Below are 15,377 nucleotides of genomic sequence, written 5' to 3' on the forward strand. Positions count from 1 at the left end.
ACCTTTTAATCTGAGATGTCAATAGATATACTTTTTTAAGTATAATTTTCTGTTTGACACTTGTCAATAGACAAATGTCTGCAAAAGTACAAGACAAATATGTACTGTAGGTCTGTCATATCCATCTTGGGTCTAGACCAGTGGCTCTTAACTCTGCTAAAGGCACCGAACCCCACGAGTCTCACAGGTGCATCCACTGAACCCTTCGGAATTTCATAATAAAGCTTTTTTGTTTGTTTTTAACAAATTCAAAACCTATCAAGTTAACATCTAAATGAATTCCTTTTCTAATTTCTTACATATTTCTAATTTACGACAAATAATTTTGCCTTTTGCTGTTGATTTTCACGTTGGTAAATTAAATGAAACCCGTTTCAATTCACACTGTTCTTTTTGTTTTCATGTCTACATTCTCATTTTATTGTGGCATTCTTGCATCACATACTATTTTCATGTCGTAAAATAACGCAAATTTTTATTTTATTATTTTTTTGTATGATATCTACGCAGTTGATACTGTCTGTAGGTCTGTTATACTTCCTCATCCGAGTGCGAGTCAACCTTCAACTGAGCAAACTGATTTCTCCTCCCATAAGATGGAGGGCTAATAGGTGCAAGAAATGGAATAAAGCCTCTAAATTGAGGTTAAGCAGTCCAAAACCTGGTCTACAACCTGGTCTGCCTAGATTTAGTCAGCGTACAAAATAGGGCCCTGCGTTTAACCTTCACCGAACCCCTGTGGCTTACTCACCGAACCCCTGAGGTTCGATTGAACCCCAGTTAAGAACCACTGGGCTAGACATTAACAACATCATTTAGTAATGTTTTCTTATCGTATTTTTGTGTTAAAATGTCATCTTCTGTTAAAACTACAATCTTGTCATGATAAAATTGCATTATGCCATAACTGTCTGCCCAAGTTAATCAAACTTGCAGTTAGAAGTCATGCTTATGATGGATACAATGAATAACTGTCAGTTGAATGTAAGATTTCTCGTCCAGATATGTGTTCCCATTTTTGACCCAATGATCAGCTCTTGATTTACCCCACTCTTAAAGAACCTTACAGATTGTCCATTTTTTTCAATGACAAGCTGACCATATGTATTTGTCCTCATAAAAATGAAACTGGCATTTTCTTTTGATAATATAACTCAATTTTGCAACAATTTCTACATCACCCTGCCACACCACCCTACATCAGCCTTTGAGTTGCACCTTTCAAACTGACGAAATCGACATGGCATTTGTGTGCTGTAAATTACATCCTCTTCAGCAATCTAACTAAGCCTGTCGCAATATGCAATAAATAATTCAATTTATTGCACGATAAATAAAAATGAAGGCGGTAATTTTTCCGCTGCGATTTATCGCCTCGCGTGCAGCGTGCGGCAGACGTGCTGTTAAAAGTTCGGATTCCTTTTTACCAACTGCGCAAAATGCGTCTTCGTTCCAGGTCCGGCAAAAAATAGCGCCAATCGTTCCCATTATGTTCTATTGTTCAACGTATACTGGCCGCGTCAGTGCTCCAGATTGACTGCGACCATCTCCGGCGCGCCGGTATTGTTGACGTGTGGGCGCTCCTGTTAGGGGTGACATTTCACGCGGGGCGGCTATTTTTCAGCACAACGCCGGATATTTACAACAAAGTCCGCCAAAACATTGTTACCGACTTAGCTGCTACGAACAACCTCGCTTTGACAACGGACAGCTGAATGGAAATGATGAACATTGAGTGGCAAATTAAGAGCATTGTGCTTCAAACTCGTCCTATTTATGAAAGTCGATTGTCATATGCTGCTGTTGTGCAGTAATGAGCAGACGTGACTTCAGCGGCGTTTGCTAAAGTTTTTTAATGCGCGCACACTAGATATCATGAAATAGCAAACTAGATGTGCTACGTCCCATGCCATTGGCTACGTGAGCCCAGAGTGATTATGGGACACGTAGTCCATATACCGTAATTTCCCGAATATAAGGCGCACCCGTGTATAATGCGCACCCCAAATTTACTTGTAAGATCTAGGGGAAATTATTGTACCCGTTTATAACGCGCACCCTAATTTTAGTAAAAATAAATAGAAGAATACAAGAAAACAGAGCTCGTGTACAGATACAGAAATGTTATTTTGCTGAATGGTGAAACACGGCACAAGCATAGCATATTGGTAGTTCAAAACATTACCATAAACTGACAATATTTACGGTAATAATATGATTTGACAACTTCTCCAACTTACCAGAAACTAGGCGAAAACAAAACATATGTGACTTTTCTTTTAAAGGCTGCTGTATAACGTTCTCGTTTCATTACGATGAATAAAAGTTTCTTCATGGATTGATACGGTAAAATGAAGTGAGAACGTAAGTCGGAAATCCGAGAGCGCTCATTGCTGTCAACACGACAGTAACAATAGGAACTATTGTTATTTGGGTTTGAGTTTCAGATGGGACAGATATAGTTGACGGACACACACAGGAAGTCTGTTGTTACGTTTGTTATGGTCCGAGTTTCGGAGCTGCAATAAACGTTGACTCAAATGAGTTCAAGAAACTTAATTCTGTGCTTTATGAAGAAAGAAAAAAGCAGAATTTAACACAGACGAAATCATTCGGCCGATCAGAGTGACGTATTACCGAAACAAAATGGTGACGTCAGTTACCGTAATGGTCGGCAACGGATCGCCGCATACGTTTCTTCAACACAACGTGGCCGTGTCAATGGAAAAAAAAATCGGTTTATATATACCGTAATTTTCGGACTATAAGCCGCTACTTTTTTCCTTCATTTTGAATTCTGCGGCTTATAGTCCAGTGCGGCTTATTTGAAATTTATTTGGGTTAATAGGTAACAATTTATTACAAAGCGCCATCATAACATTGTCATAAGACCGTCATTCATACTTATGACATGACAGTATCATGGGCATTACTGAATGCTTATGTTGTGAAGTGACATCCGGCAAATTATGTCAATAAATCCATATATGTCCAGCGTGGATCTTTTACATCCATTCAAAAGTGAGATAATTTGCCGGATACCACTATATGACATCTGTTAATAAGCATTCATAAATGCTCATGACAGTGTCATTTCATAATTATGACAGTCTTATGGCACCACTGTTTAATAAAGTGTTACCAAATACCATAACTAGCAATTAATGAAACTGGAACAGTAACTGAAGAAATTATTAGCACAGGACATGAATTTTGATTGTTATTTACATTTGTAGTGCTGCAATGCATGCCCGGAGGCATGTTGGACAACAACAGTGTTGACAGCAGGTGGCAGCAGAGGTTGACTGTTTGACAGTGATGGCCAAATTAAGCTTCTTGAAGCAATGAAGCTTTTCCGCCAATTGGTTCAAAGTAATTGGTATGACGTTGATGTTAAATAAAGTATTACTGGTTAATATAGTTTTCGTGTAAATATCCCATAGTACATACTTAATGACATACATACATACATACATACTACAGGACAGCTGCGGTTTATAGTCCAGTGCGGCTTATCTATGAACAAATGCCGTTTTCCTGCCAAATTTGGTGGGGTCGGCTTATAGTCAGGTGCGCCTTATAGTGCGAAAATTAGGGTATATATTTCTGTCTCCATCCAGATACCCGTTTAAAATGTGCACCATGATTTTACAAGTTGATTTTGGGGAAAAAAGTGCGCGTTATATTGGGGAATTACGGTACTACATCGATGAATTCTAAACTGTCATGACTGATTGGAAGTTAAGAAGGCCAAATCAATCCATACCAGTGACTATAGATAATGTTGCAAATATTGTTAATTCAGTACTTGACACGGATGGATTCGGACCACAAATAGGATGTCTTGCTCGTGTAGTAAACCTAGCTGCTAAGAGAGCTGTAGCAATCAACAGTGTGCCCCGCCTCACTTTACAAACAGTAAAGATTGTTCTCAGCACTTTTATACAAATTTTTTTCAGATCAGTAAGAAGTAAGCAAATAAAGCAAAATAAAATAGAATAAAATAATTAAAAAAAAAATTATATATAATTTTTATTATTTTTTTTTCAGAGCATTAAATGTATTGAATCGGACCGAAAATCGTTTCCCCCGTATCGAAAATCGTACCAAAACGTGACTTAACTGTATCGTTGCATCCCTATGGAACACCATTGCAGAAGCTATGAGGGGAAACGTTTTCATCTGCCTCATGCTGAAGCTATTAAATGCAATTTTATTATTTTTTTCTTGAAAAATACATTTATTTTGTGTTTCTGTGCGGTATTAATATTGTTGTCTTTTACTTAAGAGGCATGGTCTATTGTTTTTAGTTGTGATTTCTTAAAAAGTATTTTTGGTGTACTTGATCTATTAATATATACTGTATACTCACTGTGTTATTGTAAATTGGTTTAAAAAAATGGGGGGCGCAATAATATCTAAAATTTGTTATCGCGACAGGCCTAAATCCAACCATTCTATAACTTGGAGCACTAAAGTCACACAATGCCACCATCCATGATACACAGCTTTTAACTTGATGCTTCATCCACACGAACTCAATTTCAAAGCCACGAGCAAAACAATACTAAAGCTGGTACTGTATAGAGCTAAAAATACAGTATTAACTGTAACGTGCATACATAATTCTGTCCACAGAGCAATTTGATTAAATTAATTGATCCCACTTCCAACTCAATCAGCAATCAACAGAATCAAAAATATTGGCTTCAAAGCTCTTCAGATTCATTAAAATAGAATAAAAACAACAAACAACATGGCTAGAAGTCAAATGGATTTCATTTCTATGGGCAAAGCCTCTCTCTTCCGGCACTGAGTCAGGTGGTCAGACTTCCGCATTCCCAATAGGAGTTTGGGTATAAAAAAACCCACCAGAAAACAAGCCTAAAATCAATACTGATATTCAGCACTATGATATGTGCCAATGTTTGTTACATTAGAGGCCCTTTAAACACAAGTTACACTTGCACGATAAGAGGAGCGCTGATGCTGGATTGAACACTACTCATACAGTGTGGGGGAGATTTGAAGATTTCTACCATTATCCCCTTCTCATGTAGCTAAAGTATAACATGTTAGTCATGTATAATCTAGTGCGGTCCCTGCATCACAAATTCCAATCACAGTACCGAATATAATCTTATCTTTGCCAAGGCGGAATTTGAATATTGGTGATAGTGTAGTAGAGGAAGAACGCAGGACTACAGCACACAGCGTCGTTACCCGCTCTTTTTCAATCATGTTGATAGGTTAGTTTTTAGTCAAATCCTTTTTTGTGCTCCACACAATAGGTTTCTGTGATGTATTATCATTTTGTCTACTCAGCTATATTTCAAAGCATGTGAGATTGAGTACAAGTATAATTTCTAATAACAAAAAAGAAAACAAAACAAAAATTAGCACTTCAATCAACTCTTAAATTCTACATAACAAATTAATTCACAAATAAAAGTTCTAACATATATACCAGAACATATAAGTCCAGTTTTTACAGTGGCTAGGCATGTGCCGGTATGAGATTCTGACGGTATGATAATCTTAAAACAAAATATCACGGTTTCACGGTATTACAGTTTTGCTCTTACAGCTCTAAAATGTGATACTTTGAGATATCTGGGTTTTTTAAAAAATCCATTAAACAGGATTTTAAACAGGAAGTTAAAATAAAAAAATTAACTTGAATATTCTAAATAAAATATATGGTATACTGGGGACGGGTTTCAATAAGCTTCGGCTTCTCCCGTCAGCCCTTTTCTTTTCGGGTTGAATTAATTGTAAACACATATAAATGCTGTATGTTTGTTTGGATTTGTCATGCCTGAAGGGAAAATAAATAAATAAATATATATATATATATTTTTTTTTAATTAAAACAAGTGCAGTCCTTTAGGTGAGCCTAAACCCACAGCTAAACATTCTTACCATCAGAACAAAAATATTTGAATTATTTTCCATAAAAAGCATGTGTGTATGACATGTATCATATTTATATTATATACACACTCTCTTTCTCAACACAGACAGCCAGAGAAGAAAAAAACACACGTTTCACCACCTCTAAAACACTAAACACGCTGGAGTTAACTCTCGTAGCTGGTGGGAAACGTTCATGACATTGTTTACCAACCACTAATTTTGTATAAATGAGAAATCATATCGGAGGTATTGCCTCCTCGGCAGCCACCCTCCACAAACATGTTTTACATGTCGGTTGGCTCTCTTCTTCTAAGCCGCGGCCGTATGTAACTTTTCTGTAACCGAAATATTCCTATACCAGCGATTTCGTTTTCTTCGATGGGTGGAAAAAGTTCAGGAGTTTCACCTCCTTCAGCCATCATGTAGCACAGTTGACTCACTGACACTAAGCAACAACCGGTGGGGGAGGGTTGAGCCTTGCAGCTGCAAGCGAGGGATTTCTCCCTCCCTTTTTGGGATATAAAAAAATAGCTAATACCGTAGGGATGGTATGACGGGAAATTTTTGCGGTTTTGAAACCGTGATGTTTTCATTCCACTGTATCTCTTTGAAACCAGTGATCAGCTCATGTCTAACAGTTACTGAGTACTTCTGAAATGTCGCAGCAAATTAATCGCATCAACTTGGAGATGGAAGCTGAATTTCACGATGTTCTAGCTTATTAGTAGGAGTGGGAACCTCTTGGTACCTCACGATACGGACAACACATGAATATAACACCCCCGATTATAACAACATGGCATTGAAAATTGCCATTTTCCTGTAACAACTGTTAGAAGCTTGTGTAACATCCTCTAAAAGAGCACATTGAAAGGGAGTTGCTTCTGACTTAATCACTTGAATATTTCACAATATCCTCTAGCTTGCAAACCCATGTGTTTATTTGCAAGCCAAGCTTTTTGATTTTTTTTTTTGTATGTGACAAATAAGCAGGATTGTGTATGACGCAAATGAAAATGTTCTACAAATATGACTGAGATAAGAGCGGCCTGCTGGAATTCTCCCCGCCGGTAATGACAGGCCAAGACGTGCCAAGGAATGCATGAATGACAGCAGGAGAAGGAAAGAGGAACTAACTGAGAGACAACTGGCAGAAGACATGCTGAAATTAAATTAATCCTAAATACGGCCAATACCGCAAAGCCGGGTAGAGAAATCGTAATTGGGAGTTAAAAAATAGTATTAGTGCAGCACTTGTTATTTGTATGAATTCTTCTACGTAGAAGAGAGCTTTCCTGTTATCGGGATGGAATGTCTTACTCGGTCCATTAGCAGTATCTTTGTGTTGTTTTCCCAATCAATAATGCAGTCAGTGGTGGAAGTAAATGATTTCTCACGGTCTTTTATCAAATGCACCTGCCAGAACAGCATGGCTAAAGCGCTTCGTGGGAAGAGCATCATGTGTATTTTATTTGGGGTTTTTTTCTTTCTTTTGCATGAAGTTCTAATGGTTTGACCCATGTGAAAATATAGCTGCTTAAAGTATGTGCAGTTGTTTTTGTTATGTTTTGGGTAGTTTTTTTTCTATGCTAAAATCAATGGAGAGTTCTACAATGTCATACTATTTACAGAAATCAACTATGCATGACTATAAATTCTATTTAATTAAAAAAAGATTAATTAATGCACTACTACATTTGACGCATTGGCCTGAGAAACAAAACTGTTAACATTGGGGAATAGCAAGGTTTTTTTGTTGTTGTCATTTTTAATCTCCACTCTATGCTGTAAAAGCAAACTTGATGTGAATCTATCTCATTCAGGTTCAAATTAATTAAAAAGCAGCCGTGCTTGACTATAGCAGCTGACAGTATCTTGTACAGAACAGCAACTGTTACAGGGAGTTTTCACTGGCCTGGAGAAAATTTGGCAACCTTTTGGCGGTTCAAGTCTCTGCTGTTTGTGGAAACATCCCGGCGACTTCTCCTGGAGACTCGCTGAGTTACCAGAGCGTCACAATGAAATCAAACATGTTCAGTTTCATTGGTAAATGAATCTTTTGGATACTTTACAGTCCCATTCATGTCCCATAGACATCTCTGAGATGCAGACACAGAGACTAATAATGACTACAACTGGCGGGACGTATTCACAAGGTCTCTTGCAAGACCTATTTGATAAAGAATCAGAGATGGTGACGCATAGTTGTCACTGCTCGAACCAATAGACGTGACAGGGACAGTGATAGAGCTGACCCCCTCTGATAATCCATGACGTCTGTCATTTCTGAGTGCATGCATTTTTGCGAGGTGTCGCTCTAGTGAGAGCACTATTATGGTCTCCAGAGTCACCGAAGTGGTGGTATCTTCACCAGTGAAATAAGCCCTTTAGCAGCGTACAGTTTTGATAAGCTTTACCCTTAAAACGCAAAACAAAAGTATGACTTCATCATTTGTAGCTTAGAAAACAATGTGTGTTTAATTAAAATAAGAGGGCAAATAACACCTCCAAAGCTGTATTTATTTGTGGAACTAACTTGTGAAAACAAAGAAAGGACAGGGTTAAAATTATTAACCAATTAGTGTTTTATGTCACCTGTGCTTTTTTGGCATGGTAACACCGGCGGCCTAGGTTCAAGAAATAATATCTAATTGTTCGAAAGTTTCAATATCATGCACAGCCGTGCACGCTATTGTACGTAGTTTAGTGAAGAAGTGGTTTAAGGTTTACCCATACTTGACTTAAGACAGCGATAGTACATCATTGTGTGTCTCTTTGTTAATGATGGTCATTATGGTCTGAAAGTTAAGTCTTTGTGTGAGCTGAAGCAGGTGTGAGTGATCCACAAGTGCACAGTTAGACCTTTGCTCGATAAGGCAGTTGGAAGGGTAGCTGATTAACAGTAGCTAAGGGGCACATGCCACATTGCACATGGTCAAACTCACAGGCCACCCACTTTGTACTGCTTGGCAATGGAAGCTATAAATGAACATTTAAAGATGAAGCAAAATTTAGGAAAATAAACTCCATTTCAGTGGTTGTATTAAATGCTGTGTTGTGACAGGAATTCGTTTGTATGCTTGTGTCTGTCATTGTGGAACATAAAAATCCCACTGAATGGGTATGTTTTTGTTTTCCTTTATTTTGGCTGCAGGGCTTTTTATGACTGTTGGTGCCCTAACATTCCGCTAATCGTATTTACTACATAGTTTTTGCTTGGCTAACTTGGAGCTATTATTCGGAAGTGTGCCTGACTCCTAAGCCGATAAACGAACTATACATAATAAAGTCAGCTCAGATTTATTTAGCATTGTTTTTAGCCTCGTTTGAACTTGGCAGTCCAGTTCTGTTGGGTCCCGTATGTGACCTGAACTGTTAGACTTTTTGTCTTGGTGACAGTCCGTTCCAATGAATGAATAAATAAATACGTACCTGGAATTGGAGAAGAAAATAAAAAGTATTTTCATTTTTATTCTTACTGGGGTCACAGGTGAGCTTGAACCTAACCTGACTTTGGAGGAGCAGCAGGGCATACACTTTTAGAAGGAGAACAATTCCCAAATACTTGAAACATCTAGGAACAGTTTAGTCTTCAATTAAACTAAGAAATATATTTTTAGGATGTGGGCGGAAGGTGGAATACTACGAAAAAAATCCACACAGGCATGGGAAGAACATAACAGCATACAAGAAGTGAAGGCCAGATTCAAACACATAACCAAAAGTGCTATGCAATTATTTCAAGCTGTTTTTGTTGGTTTAAAGGATAACTAAACCCAATTTTTGCTTTGCAAGAATGGATTGTGTGTGCCATTAACAGTCAAAACACAGTACTTGGGTTTATATTGCATTCAGTGATTGCAAATTAAAAGCCGATAATTGGTAAGATTGCTTATGATTAGGGGCGTGACAAAATATCGAAATGGTGATACATCGTGATACTTTGTATCCCAAAAGGTTATCGATATGCTCCTGTCAATAATCGAGATATCGTTTTAAAAAGGTGTCCATTAGAAGAAGAAAAAAAAAAAAAAAAGGCTGCCATTGATGGTGCTCGACACCCAATCCATTTAAACTGGGAACGTTTGTTCATTCAAAACCGGAGCATTCACAGTCATTCGGTCCGATTTTCAGGGCATTTACAGGTCACTTGCTGTTCATTTTAGGGCATTTACAGATCATTTCTTGTTGAGATTGAGCCACTGCTTATTCATTTGGGTGATTCCCAGGTCACTTCCTGTTCTGTAACGCAAAATAAACAGCAAGTGACCCATAAAATACCCTCAAATCAACAGGAAGTAACTGAAAATCAACAGGTAAATGACCTTAAATGGCCCAAAATTACTCATTGCCTGGCATTGGCTGCCACTGAGAGCCATAGACGTCCAATCCATTTTAACCTGGAGGGTGGCAGCGTATGAACGAACGTCCCTCCCACTTCAAACGGATTGCAGGTCTACTGGTGATAAACTCATTCCAATTCACAGCAGAAGCTTGTTTTTCTGTTTATTAGTTTTTTGTACAAGACCCTAGAATGATTTCCTGACCAATGTATCGAAAATTGTTGTATCGCTATATCGTCAGGTCGTTATCATGAGCTTTGTATCGCAAATCGTATCGTATCGTGAGGTATCAAGAGATTCCCACTCCTACTTATGATGGTGCAATGTTTTGAACAAAAGGACAATAATGCTATCAGTGCCACATCAGCTTTAGCCCTAGCTGCTAGCCCAGTCAACTGGCGTTGTAGTTATACTCGAAATAAAAACAAAATGAAAATGGTTGCATGTAAATGGGAGTAAACATGTTGTTCGAGACATCCCCTTAGTAAGACTATGTTTGTAATGTGATAAGTGGGCATACGCCGTGTAGAGTAGCTAGCTTTAAGCACCCTTGCATATGGCTATGGTGTTGTGGAAATACTAGCCAGCTAACAAGTATTTAAACTGTTCAGGTCTCAATAAAAAAGTCCATAAATGCAGTGTGGTAACGAATACGATTTGTTTTTACTTTTTCTGTGAGCATCGCAGTCTTTAGGGGCAACAAATGAAGCAGTTTGTGAGCTTCCGAAACTTCTATTTGCTCCCATAGCTTCTTACCTATCAAGTATAATGCACTGCCCAGCCGATGGATGGATGGATTTAGGAAAACAAAATGCAGCAACCCAATTGAGGTTCTACCTTTGTCTGTGGTCCAACAAGGGATAGTAGTCAGAATTAGAGCAACATTCAACTCTAAAGCAAAAGTTTTTTGACGATACAAGCGACTGAAACATTCCCGAAATATTCTACGCTTCAAAAGAGTTTCCCCAAATACATTAAAGGGACCACGGACAGAAAGACTTGTAGTTCTTAAAATATAATTTTAGTATGAGCTATAATAATTTGATATTGAACCCCGTCTAATGTTTTCGTTTTTATAAAATTTCAAAAATTAGTTTGACTAGTAGGTCGACATTGTTGTTGACGACGCAATGCACTCTGGGCGGTGACGTACTGGGCATCGCTGCCGTAATTCCAAAGTGTCAGTCGTTAACTATAAACATGTTGTCAGTTCTGCCCTTCCAATTTGAACCCGAGCGGAAAAGTGATGAGCAGGACAGCACTGTCGATATTTCACAAAAGGAGCAGCAAAAGCAATTGAATGTAGGTCTCCAGCGGAATTCGAGCCCGCGTTTCCCGTGCAACAGATGAGCGCGTAGACACCAGGACTATACTTCCGTGTGATGTTATTCATGATTTTCCTCATAAAGCAATCGAAACCCACATGTGTTGTCTGTCTGTGCAGTAAAACCTGAAAGGGAAATGAAAGAAAAGGAGAAAAAGTGCGACTGGCTTACCACGGAATTGGAAAACGCGGCTCACTTCAGACAGCTAGCAGACAACAATAACATGGGGATTGCGTAAAAGGGTTTATTGAACACACAAAAAAATCACTCGCGAAAAAGGAAACACAAAGAGGGTCCATGACAGTAGGTCGGGATCAGTTAAGAGAAAAAAAAAAAAAAAGCCAACCTGAGGGAAAACCGCGGTGAGAGGCAGACAAACGGGAAAAAAAAACAAGGCAATGATGCAACTAGCAACGACTGGCTATACAAACTGTCAAATGGCAGCAAGTCAATATCTCAGCAAGCCACCGAGGATCGGTTTAAAGACATTGCTGATGAGCTGGAATTTGATGAAGGTACGACTTTGGGAACCTATCCCAAATCTCTAATAAAACAATCTGACCAGCACCAGAATGTGACAAAATCATGCTAGTCATCATACTAGCTTCGCTTGATAGCTAGCACAGCTATTCTCCCAGTCCAACCCAACCACGTCTTCACCCCGAGCGTGCATTGCACGCATAAAATATGGCACCCTCAGTAGGTCAAAACATGTACTGAATATTATAGATTTTTTAAATCAATGGCAATAATACATGTGTTTCTAATAACATATTGTAGTAAAAGAAAACACTTGTGGCTTATTAGAGCCTACAAGTCATTAAGTCGGAGGTTCCCTTTAAGTAAGGGTTTTTTGGGGGGCACTATTTATGTCCAGGAGATAAAATGCTACAAAAATGCCCCAAATTTACAATTCACACCTTAAAAAAATGTGAGTTTTCATTTGTTGGTCTTGACACGTTTGTTTTTCTGGAAATGCAATCATTCGAATGTCAATCAATTTTGTCAGTGTGAATGCCGAAGGGGGATTAAGGGTATGTGTCTGAACTCTGATATATATATACTGTATATAATATATGTACACTGTAGATAGAGCCCCCCAACCCTGTCTGACATGAAATCGCATGCCTTCAGGTCTGCCCATACATTTTCAAAATACGTATAAAATAAAATACAAATTGAATAACTGACTTAACCCACACTTGCCTTTGTGAAAACCTGTGCATGACAGACATGGATGGTTGAGGCTATGATTTGAACTAATTTTCTGCATTCCTAAAATTCTCTCTCCTAAACATAAGTGTAGGAAAGGAAGTGTGTGGGTGTACGTGTGTGTATGGGGTGGGGGGTCAATGTCGGTAAGTCATCAAAGTCTGATCCCTGCTGTAGTAGCTGTGCACTGATAAATAACTCTGGGGATGGGAAATATGCCAAATCTTAGAGACCACAGTGTGATGCAATGCTGTTTGCGGGCTTTCTTGTGTACCGTCTTCGGAAGAGGTTTCCTCCTGGGGTGACAGCCATGCACACCAATTTAATGTTGAGTACCGCATATGATCTGTGCACTAACAGGCTGACCCCTCCCCTCTACAATCTCTGCAGCAATACTGACAGCACTCCTGTAACGAGTCACATGACATTTTGGAGGAAAAATGACAAGCAGTACTTAATTTGGACATTTAGGGATGTGCATTTTTCCATAGGGGTGTACTCACTTTTGTTGCCACGGGTTTAGATATTAATGGCTATATTTTGAGTTATTTTGAGGGGAAACTAAATAAACTTTATTATATAAGCTGCACACAGACTTTTTATTGTGTCAGTTTCATTTTGTCAGTGTTGTCCCATGAAAAGATATACTAAAATATCTGCAGAAATGCGAGGGGTGTACTCACTTTTGTACTATACTGTATAACTTAATTTTAGTGGTTTTGCTGTAGTTACACCAACCAAATTTTGCAATCAATCGCACCATTATGCTGGGAAGATGAGAACGATTAAACACATGATCAAAATAGTATTTGCCTAAAAGCTCACTGACGCTGCTGTGGTATGGCAGGAAACCCAGATTAGAGAAAAACTGCCGGTGGCCCTTCAGCAACAATCTGAATGTTAAAAGACAGAAGCACAAAGTAAGTTAAAAGACACATTGATTACGTGATGCTTTCAATGAATCCCTTTAAAGAGTTAAACATTGGCATCCTTTTGCCTAAGATTTTATCACTGTGTAAAACAACTCTCTTCCTGGCCAGCCCAAATGTGGTTTCTCATTGCTATATGAGCAGTTAATTTCTCTAAATTCACCTCAAATCTATAAAAAAAAAAATGTTGCATGTACCAACATATATTTGACAAACACCATCATTATTTTTACAATTGCATGTTACAATCTGCCAAACATCATAGTTTCTTAACATCTAGGGAAAAAAGGAAGTCTGGTTGTTTGGCGTCAACATGTATTAGTTTCTTGCATGTTGTCCTTCTTATAGACAGTTATTGAAGTTTGCTCACTTCATTCTTTTTCCCCAGCAGGAGAAAGATGTCAGAGATGCGAAAGCAACACATCTCTTGCATATCAGCTGGACTACTGCAGTGGAGGCCTTTTTAAGAATTGCGTTAGCTATGAGCAGGCTTCAATGTCCAAAAATCAGCTTTTAGCGTCCTCACCCACCTTCAGTCCACTGCCACTTTATCAATCAAATCCCGCATCACTTCCTAAATTCTGCTCCTCACAAATCCATCCATGTACTTGACCCATGTTTGGCTGTTATTTTTTTATGAGCATCTAAGAACAAAGCATGCTGTAGCTGATTCCATGGCTGCGTTTCAAAAACGTTTGTCGTCCTCGCTCACTTGCGCTTCAATCCCCGCAGCCATCTTAAGGGGTGTTTCATTTCTCTAAACAGCTGAAGTGAGCTCTGTGAGATCGACCCTTGAGGGCACTGGCGTGCGCACATAGGCACCGGGTACTAGCCCTTGGCACTAGCCCTTGCCCTCTTAACCGATTAAGTTCCCTGATCAAGGTTATTAAGTCATGATCATTATCATGCTAGTAATGTGTGCCCCCCCAGCCATAATCACTGTGAGAGCGCCCTCTGTCCTCCAATGTGGAAACGCACCTCCTGTGTGCCCAACTGCCCATTATTTGTCAATGTGAATGCGCACCGTGGACATGAAGGCGGCACATTTCTTGTCACTTTAAGGGGCCGCATATAGTTACGGACATTACATTATGAGTAACTAAGTGAAACTAATTTTTTGGGGTGTGTGTGGGGGTATATGTGTGTAGTAGAAGGTAAATAAGGTCAAGAAAACTTGAGGCTCCCTTGTTTGAGTGGGCACACAGATACACTGTTATAACAACAATGCATGTTTAAAGAAGGCTATAGACAAGTTTTCGGAGCGAAAACTGGGCAGCGCCATCCATGATATTTTCTGCTACGGGCTTCCAGTTTAGACAGAACAACATGAAGTGCAGTTGAAATAAGCAGTGCAGTGCCATCTATGATATTTTCTGCCACGGACTTCCAGTTTAGACAGAACAACATAAAGTGCAATTGAAATAAGCAGTGCAGCGCCATCTATGATATTTTCTGCTACGGACTTCCAGTTTAGACAGAACAACATGAAGTGCAGTTGAAGTAAGCAGTGTGCAGACAAAGTTAAAGCTGCAAAATCAAACCAGAAAAACCCACAGAATGTCTAAAAATGGATTCAGTACGACGTAGATGAGGCTCAATTACCTAAATAATGAATATTAAAGAATAATAGTGATAATAATGGATGATAATGA

At 38.8% G+C, this 15,377-nt stretch overlaps 1 protein-coding gene across 3 annotated transcripts in view; it reads left to right on the top strand.

Annotated features, from left to right (window-relative positions):
* The window catches only part of pik3cb (phosphatidylinositol-4,5-bisphosphate 3-kinase, catalytic subunit beta), a 99,449-nt gene that overhangs the window by 982 nt on the left and 83,090 nt on the right, over positions 1–15,377 (top strand). The window lies entirely within an intron of this gene.

Source organism: Corythoichthys intestinalis, chromosome 6 (assembly GCF_030265065.1).
Source record: "Corythoichthys intestinalis isolate RoL2023-P3 chromosome 6, ASM3026506v1, whole genome shotgun sequence".
Taxonomy (NCBI): Eukaryota; Metazoa; Chordata; class Actinopteri; order Syngnathiformes; family Syngnathidae; genus Corythoichthys; species Corythoichthys intestinalis.